Raw genomic sequence first — 17,054 nt, forward strand, 5'->3', positions numbered from 1 at the left:
TATGACGGCTTATAACTTTGTATGGCCGCAGATGCGTGAGCAGAAGTGCTAAAAAGATTTGGCTGGTTTGGAGAGTCTAATGACACGGGAGGAACTGTTTGTGTTTCGGGCTGGTTGGGCGGCTGAAATATATTTATTTTATTTTGGGTGGGCTCAGAGAGGGTTTCTTGAGAGGCCAACTGGGCCTTATCAAACCCTATTATCATTTGTTTGTCCACCACTTGTTGTATTTTTTTGTTATTTAGGTTTAGGTTCTGTTGATTTTGGTTGGAGGATGAGGATATGCCAGCCAGTCCAGTAGTAAGGCTATTTGGTTCTGGTTGAGAGGAAAAGGGAGAAATGGAGTGGTTAGTAACGATAGCAACGTTAGATTTGGCATATGAAGTAAATGAAATAGACTCAAAATCGTTAATACATCTTGGGGTCGCCTGTGGGGGTGGGTGTATTTGAACCCCAACCTCCCGTGTGAAAGTCGCGTCTGTTTTCAGTGCGCCAGCAGATTGCGGTTTTGGAAGGGAATCCAGATCGTCTTGTAAAGGTGTCCGTAATTGGACAGAGGAAGAGAAATATTGTTGAACTGTTGTTTTTTAGGTAGCGGTTGATGAGGCCGGAGAAGGTTGTGATATAACAGAATTACAATCGTATGATTGTGAATCCATCAAGGGTCTGGAGACCTGAGGTTCCCCCGAACCCTGAGGCAGGGGAGTAGAGGCTGTCAAGGGGGGAGAAGGAGGGGAGGAAGTCGCAGCCACCATATCAGGCTGTTTTGGTGGAATACTGGTAATGGGAAAAGTTGAACTGATAACGACAGGGTTATGGAGGTAAATTGGATGAGTGGGGATTAACTCCCCAGAGCCAAAGGTAACTGAGGTTCCTGGTCCAGGGCGAGTAGTTGGCTGCCTAAATCCTTGGTCCCCAGACTGCAAGATCTCCGCCGGTGGAGGCATATTCTCCGCTGAAGAAGGAGCAGAGCCGGTGCCAAATTGAGTGGACATAGTAGTCTGAGTTCGTGCCCTTTTCAGTGCTAAAGGGGTTGATATGGAAATATCACCCGGGATATGGTCCGGCGGGGGAGAGGTATTGGCTGAGTCTTGAGGGGAATCAGAATTAATTTGTCTACGGGATGCAATCTCCTCAGCAATGGAAGTGCGCGGGCCCAAGTACAAAGAGAGTTTATGGGGTGCTGATGCTTGTGGGAGCGACGGGAAGTCTACTTCTGCGCCCCCTTCTGGAATGGGGGGAAGGGGGATTGAATTGAAAATTGATTTGGATGAGAGTCGGGGAGAAGTTGGAACAGTTTGTATATATTATTATTAAATTAGTTATTATTAATTATTATTATTAAATTTCCACCCCCTTTGTGAGGGTGTGGAAATGGCGCTGTCCATCCACCTGGTGGTTCCTCCCCCCTGGACCCTCCATTGGTTGGACTGTTGGCAGCGGCATCCATACTGCGCCTCAGTCCAACCGCCCTGTCCCATCGTTATTGTCTTCTTGTTGTTTTTCTTCTTTGCATTGAATTAGGATGGGTTAGGGTTAGGGAAAGAAAAGAGGACATGCCACCAAGGGGGCGGTGGCATGAACTGTGCACACTCCATCCAGCCCCGTGAAGCATAGGGTTAGGGTCATCCACTCCGATGTTACCGAAGAGGTAAGACATGGAGTCTGGGTAAGGTTGGGGGACTGAAGCTCTTCCCCTGGTTCGTACAGATGATCATTTTCCAAAAAAGTGTGCTGTCGGTGCAGGGTTAGGGTTAGGGTTAGGTTTGGGAAAGGAAAAGGGCATCATCCCCTAGGGGATGGTCCCTTGGTGCACTCGCACTTCCCAGGGACCCCCTGGTCCCCTATACTGAGTTGTGTTTTGTTTTTTGTTTTTTTATTATATTTATTTTAATTTAAATTAAATCATAATAAAAAACGAATAAAATAATCAAAAAAGAAATAATTCCCCATAATAGGCCTTCCCAACACACACCACTGCGACGTTTTGACCTGGTTTAGGTCTTCCTCAGGCTTCAGGTGTGTGCTCTCCCCAGAAAACAAAAAAGAAATGAGGGAGCTGGAGCGCTTCTCCTTTTATACTCTCCCTGACTCCTCCCACTTTGGCTGTTCCTAAGTTTTGTTTTTACCGAACGTAGTTTTTAGGTTTCGGGTTAGGGTTAGGGTTGGGTTAGGGTTGTGGTTAGGCTCCTTTCCCCTAGACCGCGGGTCGTAACAGTGCCCTTAGCCAGCCCAAGATTGGTGAGAATTTTCTGAAGCAGTTTCAATCCATTCAATGATATTTGAGTCCTGAGAGAGAAAATTAACTTATCTTATCTAAAACAGATGGTGAACTCTTCTATAGATGAGGGGTCAGGTGATTGGCAGCCCTCAAAAAATGGAACAGAAGAAGAGACCAGTGTGAAGCGAAGGGTTTCCCAGCTGCAAAAGAAAAGGCCTGCACCCACACCAAGGAACAGTCCGGTGACAGCTCCAATTTAATAAAGTTGGAATAAGGAAGTAATAATGAAATAAAGTTAAAATTTGAATTATGATTAGGGATGACAATGGAGTTAAAGAGAGAAAGTGTTGGTAAACCTAAATTTGGTTGAAAGAATTTCCAAATTGAAGCCACTGATATGTAGAAACTGTGTCTTCAAAAAAACCAAAGATGGCTGTGGCTGTACAAGTCCCTTCTCGGGTGGGCGTACTTTTTCAAGTCAGTTTTATTAAAATAGTGCCAAATCATAACACAGGTTATCTGGCATATATCAAAGCTCTTTACATGTAGAGCAGGTCTAAACCGTACTCTGTATAAAAATGATGTACAAAGAAAGACCCAACAGTTTCCACAATGAGCAGCATGTGGTGACAGTGGCAGGAAAAACTTCCTTTAAGAGGCAGAAACCTCGAGCAGAACCAGACTCAGGGTGGGGGTCATCTGCCTCAACCGATTGGGTTGATAGAGGCGCTATCTAAATAAATAAAATTGAAAATGAAAATCATTGACAAATTACAGTACAAATTGGAATTGATCTGAGAGATACAACCTAATCCAGCCCTGCGTGGTTCCTTTGTGTCCAAGTAGATGTTCTCGTCCCTGTAGTAGGATTTTCCCAGCTGTCTCTGTGCTATGATGCACTCTGAATCCTGACGGAAACTCCTCAAACAAGCTATTGTTTTGAAGCAAGTTGCATAACTGACTAGCAATTGCTTTCTCAAGGATCTTAGATTGGAAGGGGAGGTTAGAAATGGGTCTACAGTTTGCCAATATGCCTGGATCTAGAGGAGGCTTTTTAAGAAGAGGTTTAACTACAGCTAATTTAAATGACTGAGGTGCATAACCTGTAACTAGAGACAGGTTGATCATGTCTAAGAAAGAATCAGAATCAGAATCCTTTATTAATCCCTTGCGGGAAATTGTTGGATTGCAGTACAGTACAGATAAATAAAGAGGAAAGTAACACAACAAAGATACAAATAAAATACAAAGATGCAAGTAAAATATTATATCAAGCTAAAATTCCTGTGCACTTGACACTAACAAATCTGAAGATCAGTATTGGTGTATTTTACTTGAGAACCTGTTAGTCTTTTGTCAGATGAATCAGGTTTATGTCAGCCCCGCCACAGCTACAGCCACAGTCCTGCAAAATATTCACAGACAATTTTGCCAGAGCCAACATTGGTGATAGAGATGATTCTTCATCAAATCAAGCTGTTTGAGATAAAGACCTGCACAAAGATCAGGTTGAGCAACACGTGGCAGCATGTGATTTAATCATTTATTGGATCAAGTAAATAGACAATGTAGAAAAAACCCTGAATATAACCGAGCTTTGGCTTTGCTGCCAGTTAATTAGTAGTAGCTACAGGAAATAAAGATAAATTCTATCTTTTGTCAGCTGGCAGTGTCAATCAATCTGATTTCCATCATAACTGACTGTCACTGTTGTTGTAAAATGATGTGTGACATCACACCAAAATACTGTTTGGACTGACTGTTCTCCACTAAGACTGTGCATGTCATCTGAAAGACATCTTGCTGAAGCAATGGCATCATGTTTAATGTTGTTATGAGAAGTCTTCAAATATTTCTGCTTCATAATGAGACTATGAGACGAAGATAAATTAGACTGTGGGGGTTGCCACATTCTGGGCAATTAATGGAGAACACTGATATTAAAGTTAGAACCTTTTATGGGTTAAGTTGAGGGACAATTCATTTGTTGGCAAACCAGTACTGTACAGACATAAAACGTCTTTGTAATATTTGATTGCACTCGGTGTTGTGATAATCACTCACCCTCTCTTTTAAGGTTATCATCTCAACTTCTTAGCCATGATCTATGCTGCCTACAAATGTTAACATTTCTCTGCCCTCTGAGCAAAGCCTGCTTTTCTTACTCCACTGGCCTTGCTTTGGTCTTGTTATAATAACTCTGTGACAAAGCTGTTGTCTCCGAATCTGATGTATCTAGATACGAAGACATCTCTAGAGGAGCATTAGAAACGTCAGAATTTGTCAAATGTCATAATGTATTCCACAGTCACAACACAGTGTGCTAAGTTATACATATGATTTTACACATCAGACACCTCTGTCAGACATGGAAGAGACCCAATGGGTTTTAACAACTAAGGGTGCGAGTGATTTTGGACTCTGACTGTAAACATGTACTTTTCTAAGTTACAATATATCTGACTTATCATATACTCCCTCACCAAGGTAGAGGCAAAATGCCCTGAGGACTGCTGCCTTTTTGAGATTAACATCACTTGGAGCCTGTGTGAAGAGATTCCACTTATTAAAACATTCATAAACACATAAATAACTCCAAAAAATATGATGATATCCAACCTGTGGTAACCTTTATGAGCCAATAGAGGGTGCAAAATATGTTTCCTCTGCCAGGCCCTTCTCTGGCATCAAAACCCTGTGAATTACAAGTGATATATCATCTCTCATGCCCAATTTGTAGGGCTGTAGTGTCTTCCCAACAAGAGTTGTTCCTTAATATTCAAGATGAAAGTTGAGACAGTATTTCCTTCATGAAATGCAATTTCATGGTAAAATCTGTGATAACAGTGTAAAACCAGACTTGAATATTAAGGTCTATGGGCAGCGGACTTCAAACCAAAAATGGAAAAAGACTAGAAATGTTTTTTAGCTAACCATATACATAACAGTCTGCTTTTATTTTAATCTTTTTGAGCTTGAACTGAATACAGTAATGAAAAACCAAATGTTTGAAGACTCTAGCTTACCATATCTCCCCTTATCTTTTGCCCAGTTCGTAGTGGGCGTGTCAGAAAGTTGCTGGATTCCTTTTTTAACACTTGAAACTCAGGCTAACTCAGGCTACGATGCCTGACAAACTGCCACCATTTATGATGTTGGGTCACACCTATTATGTCAGGTCCTGTGACCCTACATCTCCTTAGGGTTACCTTGCAGTTATTTACAGTGGTGTTTTTCATTCATATTTGAATGTTACAAGAACATTTGTGTTTACATGCAGCCAGCTGTGAGAGCAACACACAGGGACCGTCTGCAAAGTGCAACACCGAAAAGAGAGCTTACAAAAATATTCAGTAACTTCACTATAATACAGTGTAGTGTCACACACTTTATCGATCCCCTACAGATTACACTACAACACTTGGTTTGAAAGAAAGGCATTTTTCATACTAGGTCTTGTAGTGTAATCTGCAGCAGTTTAATACTCATGTTCTTGTCTATCTTACTACAGTTGAAAAAACAATAAGCAGAAAAATGTGGCCATAATTACACACTAGAACAGCACTTAGGCAGAAAAGAAACAGGTAAAAACTGGTCAGCGGTGATGTTGGTATGGAGGATCAGAGAACAGTGATTTTGTTAAAGTTCATTAGTGTGGTGGTCTGAATCCTGATGGTGAACACCTGAGTCATTTTTTCATTTTTAATGAGAGTAAAAACCCAATTCCTTTCCTCACCATGTGGCCCTGTAGTTAGAAAATCTCATGAATTATCTCCAGGAAGTGCTGTCCCCATGTGTACAGAAGTCGACTGGATCCGTGAGATGTGGTACAAGAGCCAGTAATGAAAAACAGCTCAGTGGTTGTAAAGTAGTTTTAATGTTGTGTACATCAATTGCAGTTATGTTTTAACTTGCACACAAGTCTAAGGACACCTTTATCTGAAAACATGCAATATGTCAGCGAAAGTTTGACCCCTTTTTACATTTGAACAAGAGGCATACATTTTCTTTGTGTGAACACCTTCAATACAAAATTGTTCATGTGTCTTTTTCAGGAGGCGGCCATGGAGAAGGATGTGTCAGAGTTTAATGTCTGCAAGCCAGATGGGAAGGGCCATAATACAGATGAGGTGTGTCCCATCATTGTGGTCAGTGTTGTATCGTGGCTCTGAATCAGTATCAACGATCAGCGGTTATGTGAGATGTGTTCTCTTAGCCAGGACTTGTTTGCTTGATGCTGATTGACTAAAGAGAACTAATGATGAACATTAAAAAATGAAATGAATCAAGTGTCAGAATATAGTGAAGTGGAAAGTCTTCAGTGCTGTTGGTGTGGAGGACCAGAGAGCAATATATACCCCATACTGTGATAGCCTGAACCCTTTAGCCTGAAAGCACGAGCTGTTTTCACATTTTCATTGAGAGCAAAATGTGTGTTCCACACAGAAAGAAAAGTCAAGGGCTGGATCGATGAAAATGATGTGAAATCCAGGGAACAGTCAAAGGTACATGTATTTATTATTCATGATTTAATTCACACCAAATTAGATCATGAAAACTAAAATCATACAGATGATTTGTGGATCTTGGTAGATTTGACTGGACTGATTGGCAGATTCTCCCTACTTTCAAAGAGAGCTGAGGACTCAATGATTTACCTGCAATATTTTCTGTAATGCATGAGAAAGATCACTCGCATAACATGAGTGTTTAACTTTTGTGTTACAGAGAAGTGGAGGTTTTGAGGCATGTTGGTACAGCATATAGCCGCAGTTATAGTGACAGGTTGAATATGTCCGTCAACACCCCAGCAAGCCGGTCAGCACACCTCTTAAGGACCTGCCGGGACACTCTATCCAAAGAACTGCTTTATGACATTGGGCAGACCGCTGTTGCAGTTCGTCAGTGCCTTGATGCCATTCCACGTTCTGTGGGAGTTGTTAGTGTTGAAGTTCTTCTCAATGTTCAACAAATAACAAATTAGTAAATAAAGTGTTGTCTAGATGAAGAGGTCATCCTCATCAAAACACACATTTTCTGAATCAGAATCTGTGGTGTCAGAGAAGACTCCTGTCAGCACTCCCTCTTAACTGTTGTCTGACTATCAGTTGGGTTGAAAGAAGAGAAATGGGAGAGTGGAGGAGAAGATGGAGAGGACGAGCATGAAGGAAGGACAGAGGAGTGGACAGACAAATAGAGAGACAAGCAGCAGTGAGTCCCATTAATAGAGACAGTGGTCATGGTAGGTCCAGGTCCTGCAGCTCTCAGATTAGCAGTACCGGCAGGGAGAAGACAAGAAGAGAGAGGACAGACAAAAGGGAGAAGCACAATTACAATCATGTTTTATGCACGGACGGAGAGAGAGAGAGGACGGGTTGGAGCAGAGAAAACTAACCTTACACCAACCTGATATAATCCTACTCATAACCTCAGCCTACCCTGAACATAACCTATTCCTTGTTTCTGTTTTTTACTCCAAACTGGGTGTCAGCACTTCCAAGATGAGCTACTTAGACTGGAGCCTATCTGGCCAGTGTGGATTCAACTCTCAAACTAGCCAGATAGCACACTTGAGGCAGGAAACGTGTACTGCGACTCAGTTGATCCCTCATGCAGCTCCGTCATTCTGGTCACAGAAGGGCTGATGGACCTGGTTGAGGAGCAATTGCAGAGATAGGCTCCAACCTCAGCACTTATCTTAGCAGCATCATCCTTGCAGATGAGTAGAGGGATGTTCCTTTCTTGCTGGACATTTTTGACCAGAGCATTCTGGACTGAACTGAAAGGAATTGATCCGATACCAAGTGAATACAGGGCTGGTATCGCCAATACCAATACTTTTTACTTGAAATGTCAAGATCACTGATTCATTTTGTGATTTTGTCTGTAGTTAGTTTATTGTGATTATAGTTTGGCTGAACAGGCCTCGGTCACGCGGGGAGCACGGGGAGACGCAGTGAAGTGCGTTGCAGGGTGAGGACCCAATTGCAGGAGCCAGAAAACAGGTAGGTGACGAACAAAGGACTTTAACAGAAGACCTGGATGGGAACAGTCTGTTTGAACAGTGTCAGTCAGGATTTAGAGCCCATCATGGCACAGAAACAGCTGGTTAAAGTCTCCAATGACATTCTAATGGCCTCAGACAATGGATCAGCCTCCATACTTCTCCTTCTAGATCTTAGTGCTGCATTGGACACCATAGATCATAATATTTTACTACAGAGACTGGAACATGAAATTGGAATTAAAGGAACTGCACTAAGGTGGTTCAAATCCTACTTATCAGATAGACATCAGTTTGTTCATGTTAACAACAGCATTACAAGCACCAAAGAAGAAGAAGACTTGAGCACTCTATAGTGCTGCTAACTAAACTGTCTATTTGCATGGATGTTGAAGTTTGACGTGTCCTAATACTCGATTTGTATGTTGTATGCTTATCTGTGCAGATCAGTTAGAGCATTTGGAGGACCACTATCCTGATACAGAGAAAAAGAAAGTCATTGCAGAACCCTAACCCTGTGCTTTTGGTGTTAAATGTTCAAAAAACAATCATCTCTATTTTAGTGGTGTCTTAAACCTTAGAAAAATAATCTGAGAATCTCTGTTGCTCTGCATAGGCAGGCATGGCTAGATGGAAAGTCATCTGAAAAACTGATCGCAGTTCAATTAGATTTTCTATCGAGTACCACTGAGTCTAAGACTCAGAGTAGTGTGGTACCTGTTAAACATTAACACTGAAAGCCCGCTTTAATGCAAATGTTAACATTTGGCTCAGAGCCCCACCATGTTTAATTACGCTTGTGTGGCTGCATACTCTTCTTATGAAGTGAAACTCTGATGACTCACTGATTTATTTACAAAATAATATTTGCATATATCAACGATTCACAAACTGTTTTTGTTGAAGATATTGATAGTCATTTTGCTAATCCATTCACTGCTTTGCCAGAAGTGCAATCTTTGCTGAACATCCACTTTGTAGGTCCGTGCCCCTTGGTTTTGGAACAGGTTGATAAAGACAGATGCACTCGATCAGTTGTAAGAAATTTTCTAAGCAGGGTTAGAGTTTATGACCATGTGTGTAACTCTTACCAGTCTGTGCTTGTCACTCCACTCTTCTCTGTTTTTCTCAGTTCTCTGTTTGACTTTGGGGAGAAGCTTGACTACCTGACACCCAGCCAGCAGAACACCAGTCTCTCCGAGCAGCTTCAGACCTCCTGTACCACAAACCAGTCCCAACTACAACCTGAAGCAACTCTGCCCGGCCTGGCCTGTCTTACCCCCTCCCCCGACCTCACCCCCTACCCTCTAGATTCCAGTCCTAGCTCCTACCTGACCTTTGGGCCTGGAGGAAACTCCAGTGGGATGGTGAACTACTCCTCAAGAGACCACACCTATTTACAGTCCCAAAGTGGTGGCCAAACAATGCTGCAGTCCGCTGGTCATCATGGTTAGTCACTTCAATATGATTTGTTTTACTTTTGGTACTACACAATATCCCAGCTCAGTCAAAAACGTTGTTTATTATTATTATTATTATTATTCTATCATTCTTTAAAAATCTGCTATTTTCTGTTTTCATTTTTATGCCTCTGTGGGGCCGGGGGCACAGTGTTTCAGGATTGTATGTCCTGTGTCCCTGCTCTCTTCCATTCTAGTGAACACAATATATCAGGAAGGCCTAAAGGGAATTTCACTACATCTACAGTAAGCATTCATTTGAACGGGTTAGAATTTGGTATTTAGAGGTCAATGCCACTGTGAGCTCAGTTTACATATCCATATGCTAATTATGACACAATAACACAAATGTTTTAAAGGATAAAAATGTGATAAAAGTGTGGACATTTTACATTCAGATTTAAAAACAACTTCACTATGACCTCAAATTCTTTGCCATGGCTGTAATACAATGCTGCAGCTCCGTATAGGAAGATTATGACCATATTATAGGTTATTCTACTATGTTTAGGTTTCAGACTGGGAGATTTTCATAATGTTCAAGGCGTGGAGGCCACCAGCAACGCTGTCTAATCAGAAAATGAGCAGGACTTTTACTTTTGTGCTAACCTGCTCTTTACTTCAATGCTGCAGTCAGTTGATGACAAAGAAGCACACCATCAATAAAGACTCAAACAGGGAGATGGAAGTGACAGGAAATAGGATGTGGAAAGTTTTTATGATATGGTATGAATCTCAACAACTTGGACATCACAATAAAAATTTCAGTTGAATATGAATTCTATGACAAAAGATGACAGCTGACATGGTGGGGAAGATTTGGGGAAGTCCAGACGTAAGTTAGAAGCACAGATGACATACAGAGAAGCAATGATAGATACAGGATAAGAAAGAGGAAGGGGGATTCATGGTAGGACAGAAAATGAGTACACAGGTATAGAGGGTAGGTAGGGATTTTATTTATTTCTTAGATGTACCTGTACTCAGAGAGTCGTTTCAGGGCTGGTCTTGTACTTGACTTTCTGTAGTTATGTGGTCACGTTGTTTGTTTAGATCCATGTGCTTTCCCACAGGTGGAATCACAGCGTACCAGTCGGACCCATGGGCTAACGAAGCCAGCTTTGGTGCTACTATAGACCACCAGCCACTCTCTTCTACCGCCCTACCTCCCTCCTCGTTCTACCTCTTGGGGGATCTTGAGCTTTTGGATTCAAACTCCCAATGCCCATCACATAGCCAGACACAAACCACTACCAGCAGCAGCAGCACCATCTCCCTCTCACCTGTGTCCACCCTGATGCCCTCACACCTCAGTGCGGAGGACACTCCATCCAAGGTTGCATCCCTGTTGCCTGCCTCACCAGAAAGCCCTCCAGTGCCCCCCTGTGTCGAGATTGAATATGACAGTCCCCCAGAGATTCACAGTCATTTTCATTGTGACTTCTCACCCATACATTTTTGACTATGTATTTGTTTGTGTCTGAGAATGTGTTTTTTCATGATGGCAGTTTATGATTCCTCACTGTTTTTGCTCTGTAGCCTTTTTTGATTTCATTTTGGTAGTGGACCAGAAGGAGAGTGGAGCCAGTTGAGGTGGTTCGGGCATCTGATAAGGATGCCACCGTTCCTGGCATGTCCAGCTGGGAGGTGGAGAGATTATATCTCCACACTGGCCTGGGAGCGCCTTGGGATCCCCCAGTCAGAGCTGGCCGACGTGGCCGGGCAAAAGGAAGTTTGGGGTCGTCTGCTGGAGCTGCCCCGGATAAGAGGATGATGATGATGAAAGACACAAAGTCAGACAGAAAAGTACCACAATTTCATTTAACCACCCAAATTACCATTAACAAACAGTATATGGACATTTTAAAAATGTTTGCATAATTGTATGCAGCTGTAAGTGAAATGCATTTGTTGGAAATTATAGTGCTTACTGTGCGCATCAATAAGTGGAATATAGCAGATAAGGAATGCTTGCAATCAAAGATAGATGTTATAACTTCAAGACTATCATACAAAGTAGAGATTTAAAGTAGATTGTTAACCAGAAGCTTCTTTTGGTCTGAATTCTGGTTACTTAAAGAAAAATAAAGAATAATACAGATAGACTTCAGGTCAGGACTGGATAGCTTGACAGATACTTAATCAAACCTGTGTGATCAGAAATAATTTGTTTCATCCAATGGTTTACTTGTGTCCTGCAGAAGTGGCTCCAGGGCCAGTTGTTTTTCTTTTTTGTGAACCATACAAACAGCTTTCACATTTTAGGGGGTAACTGGTGCTGGTGGGGGGATATGTGACAGTCTGTAATCTGGTCGTTTTTAATCGTGATATTCAGAGTTCCTTGTTTTAACTCTAGTTAGTATTCCTGGTTGATAATGCTGCTCTATATAAAAGTAAAATTTGAAGTGAAGTTTGGAAAATCAAATCAAATCAGATTTATTTGTATAGCGCCAGGTAATAACAAAAGTTACATCAAGGTACTTTACATATCGAGCAGGTCTAGACCAAACTCTTTATAAAATGATTTAAAGAGACCCAACAGATCCCCTGATGAGCAAGCACTTGGTGACAGTGGCAAGGAAAAACATCCTTTAAGAGGCAGAAACCTCAGCAGAACCAGGCTGGGGGGGGGGGGGGGGGGCATCTGCCTCGACCGGTTGGGTTGAGAGAGAGAGAGAGAGAGAGAGAGAGAGAGAGAGAGGGAGAGAAGCATGGGGGGCGTTGGTGTAGGCAGGAACATGTTGCTACATGAAGTTCATGGAGATGAGCTGTAGTACAGAATTCATAAAGATATGGGAGCAGCAGGCAGCAGGAACATGGGATGGAGATGAGTCACCACCTGCAGGATGAGGACAGGGAGAGACAGAGACTTCAGGAGAACATGGTTAGTAAATGCAGTACAAATACTTAGAACTGGAAGAAACAGTGATTTTTAAGAAGCATGGTTATTGTCAGCGCATGCAGGGGGGAGGGAGAGAGATGCTCAGTCCTCCCCCAGCAGCCTTGGCCTATAGCAGCATAGCTCAAGAGTAGAGGACTTTTTAACTAGAAACTCTGTCATCCAAAAAAGTTTGAAGCCTGGTCTTGAAAATTGCTAAAGAGTCCGCCCCCCAGACCGATACAACAACATCTTTTCATCCTCGAGGTTTTGAAATGATATTCAGTCCTGGATAAAAACTATAGGATGGGTTCTTTTATTTATGAGGCGTGCTGATGTTCAATGTCCAATAGGGGACAGTCTAAGTCTGACTCAACATTCATATATAGACGTATTCAGGCTGGGAATCTGATCATGTGCAATGAATTCAGAGCTGATTGATCAATATATGACAGAGTTATGAGGACTTCCAATTTTATGCTGAACCTGTTGAAGCCTCAAAAACTCACTGCACTGACCAGCCAGAAGGTACAACAAATGAAATAGATTGTCTTAACTTTAGTTCATTCTGCTACACTGGTAATGACAATGCCAGTTCACCTCAGGTCTTCATTTTGTCCTGCACTGTTTTACTGCTCTGTTCTATGATTACTGTCTGAAAAGGAAACACTTCATGGACTTCATTAATGTGCAACTTTCCCACGCTAAAGGATAACTTACCTGAATGGCAGAAATCCGCCAATGTCCATGTGCACAGCTGTGTGTTTGTACCAGGGCTGGGTTGGGATCTGCCAGGGGATGTTGCGAGTGCGACATTAGAAATTATTGAAGTGGAAACGTAATTTGATTCATCAGCAGAGAATGAATGAACGAACAAGAAACCCAAAAACTAAACAACAACAAAAACAGCAGAACTATTGATGCCAGTTGTTGACTTGGGCCTGTTCTGAAAGTGCCACAATCAGTAACAACAACTCTTTGGTGAAGGTTGTGGAGAATTCACAGCCAAACTCAAAGAGAGATGGACCTGCCATTAGATTATAGTTGGAATTTGGTGTCTAGACCGCTGAACTGTAGAACACAAACATAAATTTGGATTGAGACTGTTTAACTTAATCTACCATCATGAAAATATAGATGACAGTGATAATGAGTAATGCTGTATAACTTTCCCTCTTCGTGACATGCTGCACAAAAAAACCCGCAACACCGCAACACCCCTGGCACGCTACCCATCCAGAAACCAGGGTTACACCTGGGAACAGGGTGGTGCCCCGAAGTGTACTACTGATAGTAAATATTTTTAGACATCAATAATCACTTTCATAATCATTCATATTGATTGCCAATCTCCAAATTACTCCCACTGGTGCCCGACAAAGTCGACTGTTGTTTTTACAGCAAATTAGCGTAAACAGGTTGACATTATTTGGTTTTATTTGGTATTATTAGTTTCATATTATTCATACATGTTATCATATTAGTTTATATTATTCTAGCGTAAATTGTACGGAATTAGTTTTACGGTGTAGGAGAGCTCGAGCTCAGGACAGGAGGCAAAGGTGGAGGGAGGGGTTGGGAGAGTGAGACGGAGAGAGAGGACGGACATAAAAATATTCAGACAAAGAAAAAGACTTTTGGAGAGAAAGGTGAGTAATATTTGTCATGAATCTGTTTTAGTCCAAATAGGACTTTTAAAAGTCCTCGTGGCCATTTAACTGTGTAATTGTCCTTAATTGTATATATGAGATGATAAAGAATGGCTGTAGGCGGCAGTGTCCCCTTTATGAGTTTTCCCGTCAGCCGACTATCGCCTGCAGCCCTTTTCTATGTACAGCTTCACTTCCGGTTAACACGTTCAGCAGACACACATGAACACAAACAGACTCCAGTTGTCACAAACGAGTCCCAAGTTCTGTCCTGAAAAGCTGTGAAGGCGGGGAAGATAACCCCCATCCCCCTTTATGTGAAGCTACTGACTGAACCTCCGGTGAGTTAGCACATTGTTAGCCAGCTGTTCGCTAGCTGCTCAAAAGGAAAACATTATATATTTGGTTATTATCTTGATATAACCTGCTCCATGTTGCTCACCGGATGTCCTAAGTTGTATTCCAACGCATTTCTATTACTTTTGTGCACGTCAAGTTTCAGTTTAATGCTTTAGAAAGATCGCTAGCTCTTATGCTAATGCTAACGCGGTATGCTAATGCTAGCGCGGTTTGTTATATTTAGCTCATGCTAATAGCTAAGCTAAAGCTAAGAGTACACATGTATTGTTTAAAGATGCATTTATTTTATCTTTTATGTCATTTGAAGTCTTCATTTGTCATTAAGGTGTGGTATATTTCATTTTTTGATTGGAATTATAAAAGTTGTAATTGGTTTGATAAAGTATAATTCTAAAAATATTATTACATATAATTAATAAATCTTACAAAATATGGATTAAATTAGTTGAATAATGATGATTTAGTTAAAAAATGAGTCTTAAATGATGTATTTGTTAAAAATCGTACTGTTTAAAATGGTAATTCATGAGTAATTGATTAAACTAATTGTTATTCAATTTGATGTATTTGAATGTATTTCCTTGAATTGAGATGTCATGAGAAACATGATTAGATGAAGAACCTTACAACTCTGCACTTTCTGTGTAGGTTGTGTTTTTGTTACTCAGACGTTCCACCAGAGAAATAGAGGAATGACTTATTTGGTGAATCCAGCCCATTGATTCTGCAAAAGAGACGACACAGATGGCGAGCCAGCCCTGCGATTCTGAGAGAGAGTCAGAGAGTTGGAGACGCGGTGTGGACAGCCACAAACATTAAGAAAGGATGTTTGTTATAGTTGTTCAGGTTTTTACTGAGGGTTGGCTTTTCTTTAGCGTTAAGAAAGGTAGCACATCTATCACTTTAAGATTTGTTTGTTGTTCATACTTGTTCAGGTAAATAATGTGTAAAAAACTAAGAAAGAAAAAAATGCAGGGATTATGTTATGATGTGATGAGGGTCTGTTAGATAAAGTCACTCTGGAGAAGATTCAGCACCTGCAGGATGACGACAGCAAGAACACACAACGAGCGAGTTCATTGGCTGGAGGTTTATTTGTTGTTCATACTTGTTAAGGTTTTTATACTCTAAAATAATCCATTAAAAACAAAGACAGACACAAACCTGACGTACCTTGAGGTGGTGTGTGAACTTGCGTGCCTGTGGGATCCTGTGGTTACTCCAGCGTTGATTTGACTGTCACCACCTTTCTTTTTGTTTATGCTTAGAAAGGGGGCTGATAGACAAAGCCACTCTGGAGAAGATTCAGCACCTGCTGGATGAGGACATCAAGAATGTACGAAGACAGAGTTCATTGGCTGGAGGTTTATTTCTTGTTCATACTTTTTAAGGTTGTTATACTCTAAAATAATCCATAAAAAACAAAGACAGACACAAACCTGACGTACCTTGAGGTGGTGTGTGAACTTGCGTGCCTGTGGGATCCTGTGGTTACTCCAGCGTTGATTTGACTGTCACCACCTTTCTTTTTGTTTATGCTTAGAAAGGGGGCTGATAGACAAAGCCACTCTGGAGAAGATTCGGCACCTGCAGGATGACGACAGCAAGAACACACAACGACCGAGTTCATTGTCTGGAGATTTCTTTTTTTTTTTGTACTCTAAAATAATCTGTAAAAAGCAAAACGAGAAAAAAAGCAGTCTCCACATGGTACCCTCCAATGAGGCGGTGTGATGTCTGGTTCTGTCCTCACTGGAGAAGCTGGCAGTTGCAAAGATGCTGCTCATGGAGACCTGAGAGCCATGTGAACAGTGGATGGGAGCTAAAGGACTCTAAACCTGCAAGTGGGAACATTAGTAGCCTGGAGGGGTTACTCCAGCGTTGATTTGCCCGTCACCACCTTTCTTTTTGTTTATGCTGAGAAAGGGGGCTGATAGACAAAGCCACTCTGGAGAAGATTCAGCACCTGCAGGATGAGGACATCAAGAACACACAACGAGCGAGTTCATTGGCTGGAGGTTTATTTGTTGTTCATACTTGTTAAGGTTTTTATACTGTAAAATAATCCAGAAAAAACAAAGACACAAACCTGACGTACCTGTGGGATCCTGTGGTTACTCCAGCATTGATTTATCTATCGGCCCCTTTCTCCTTCTTTATGCTTAGAAAAGTGGCTCATAGATAAAGTCACTCTGGAGAAGATTCAGCACCTGCAGGATGACGACAGCAAGAATGTACGAAGACAGAGTTCATTAGCTGGAGGTTTATTTGTTGTTCATACTTGTAAAGGTTTTTATACTGTAAAATAATCAGTAAAAAACCAAAGAAGAGCAAAAAAAAAGCAGTCTCCACATGGTATATATAATATATAATATATATATAATAATATATTTCTTCTTTTTTATTTATGTACTTATTTTTATTTATTTTTTTTACATGTTTTCTATATGAAGGATTAGGGATTCAGGGTTATATATATATA

The sequence above is a fragment of the Echeneis naucrates genome, unplaced genomic scaffold (assembly GCF_900963305.1).
Source record: "Echeneis naucrates unplaced genomic scaffold, fEcheNa1.1, whole genome shotgun sequence".
Taxonomy (NCBI): domain Eukaryota; kingdom Metazoa; phylum Chordata; class Actinopteri; order Carangiformes; family Echeneidae; genus Echeneis; species Echeneis naucrates.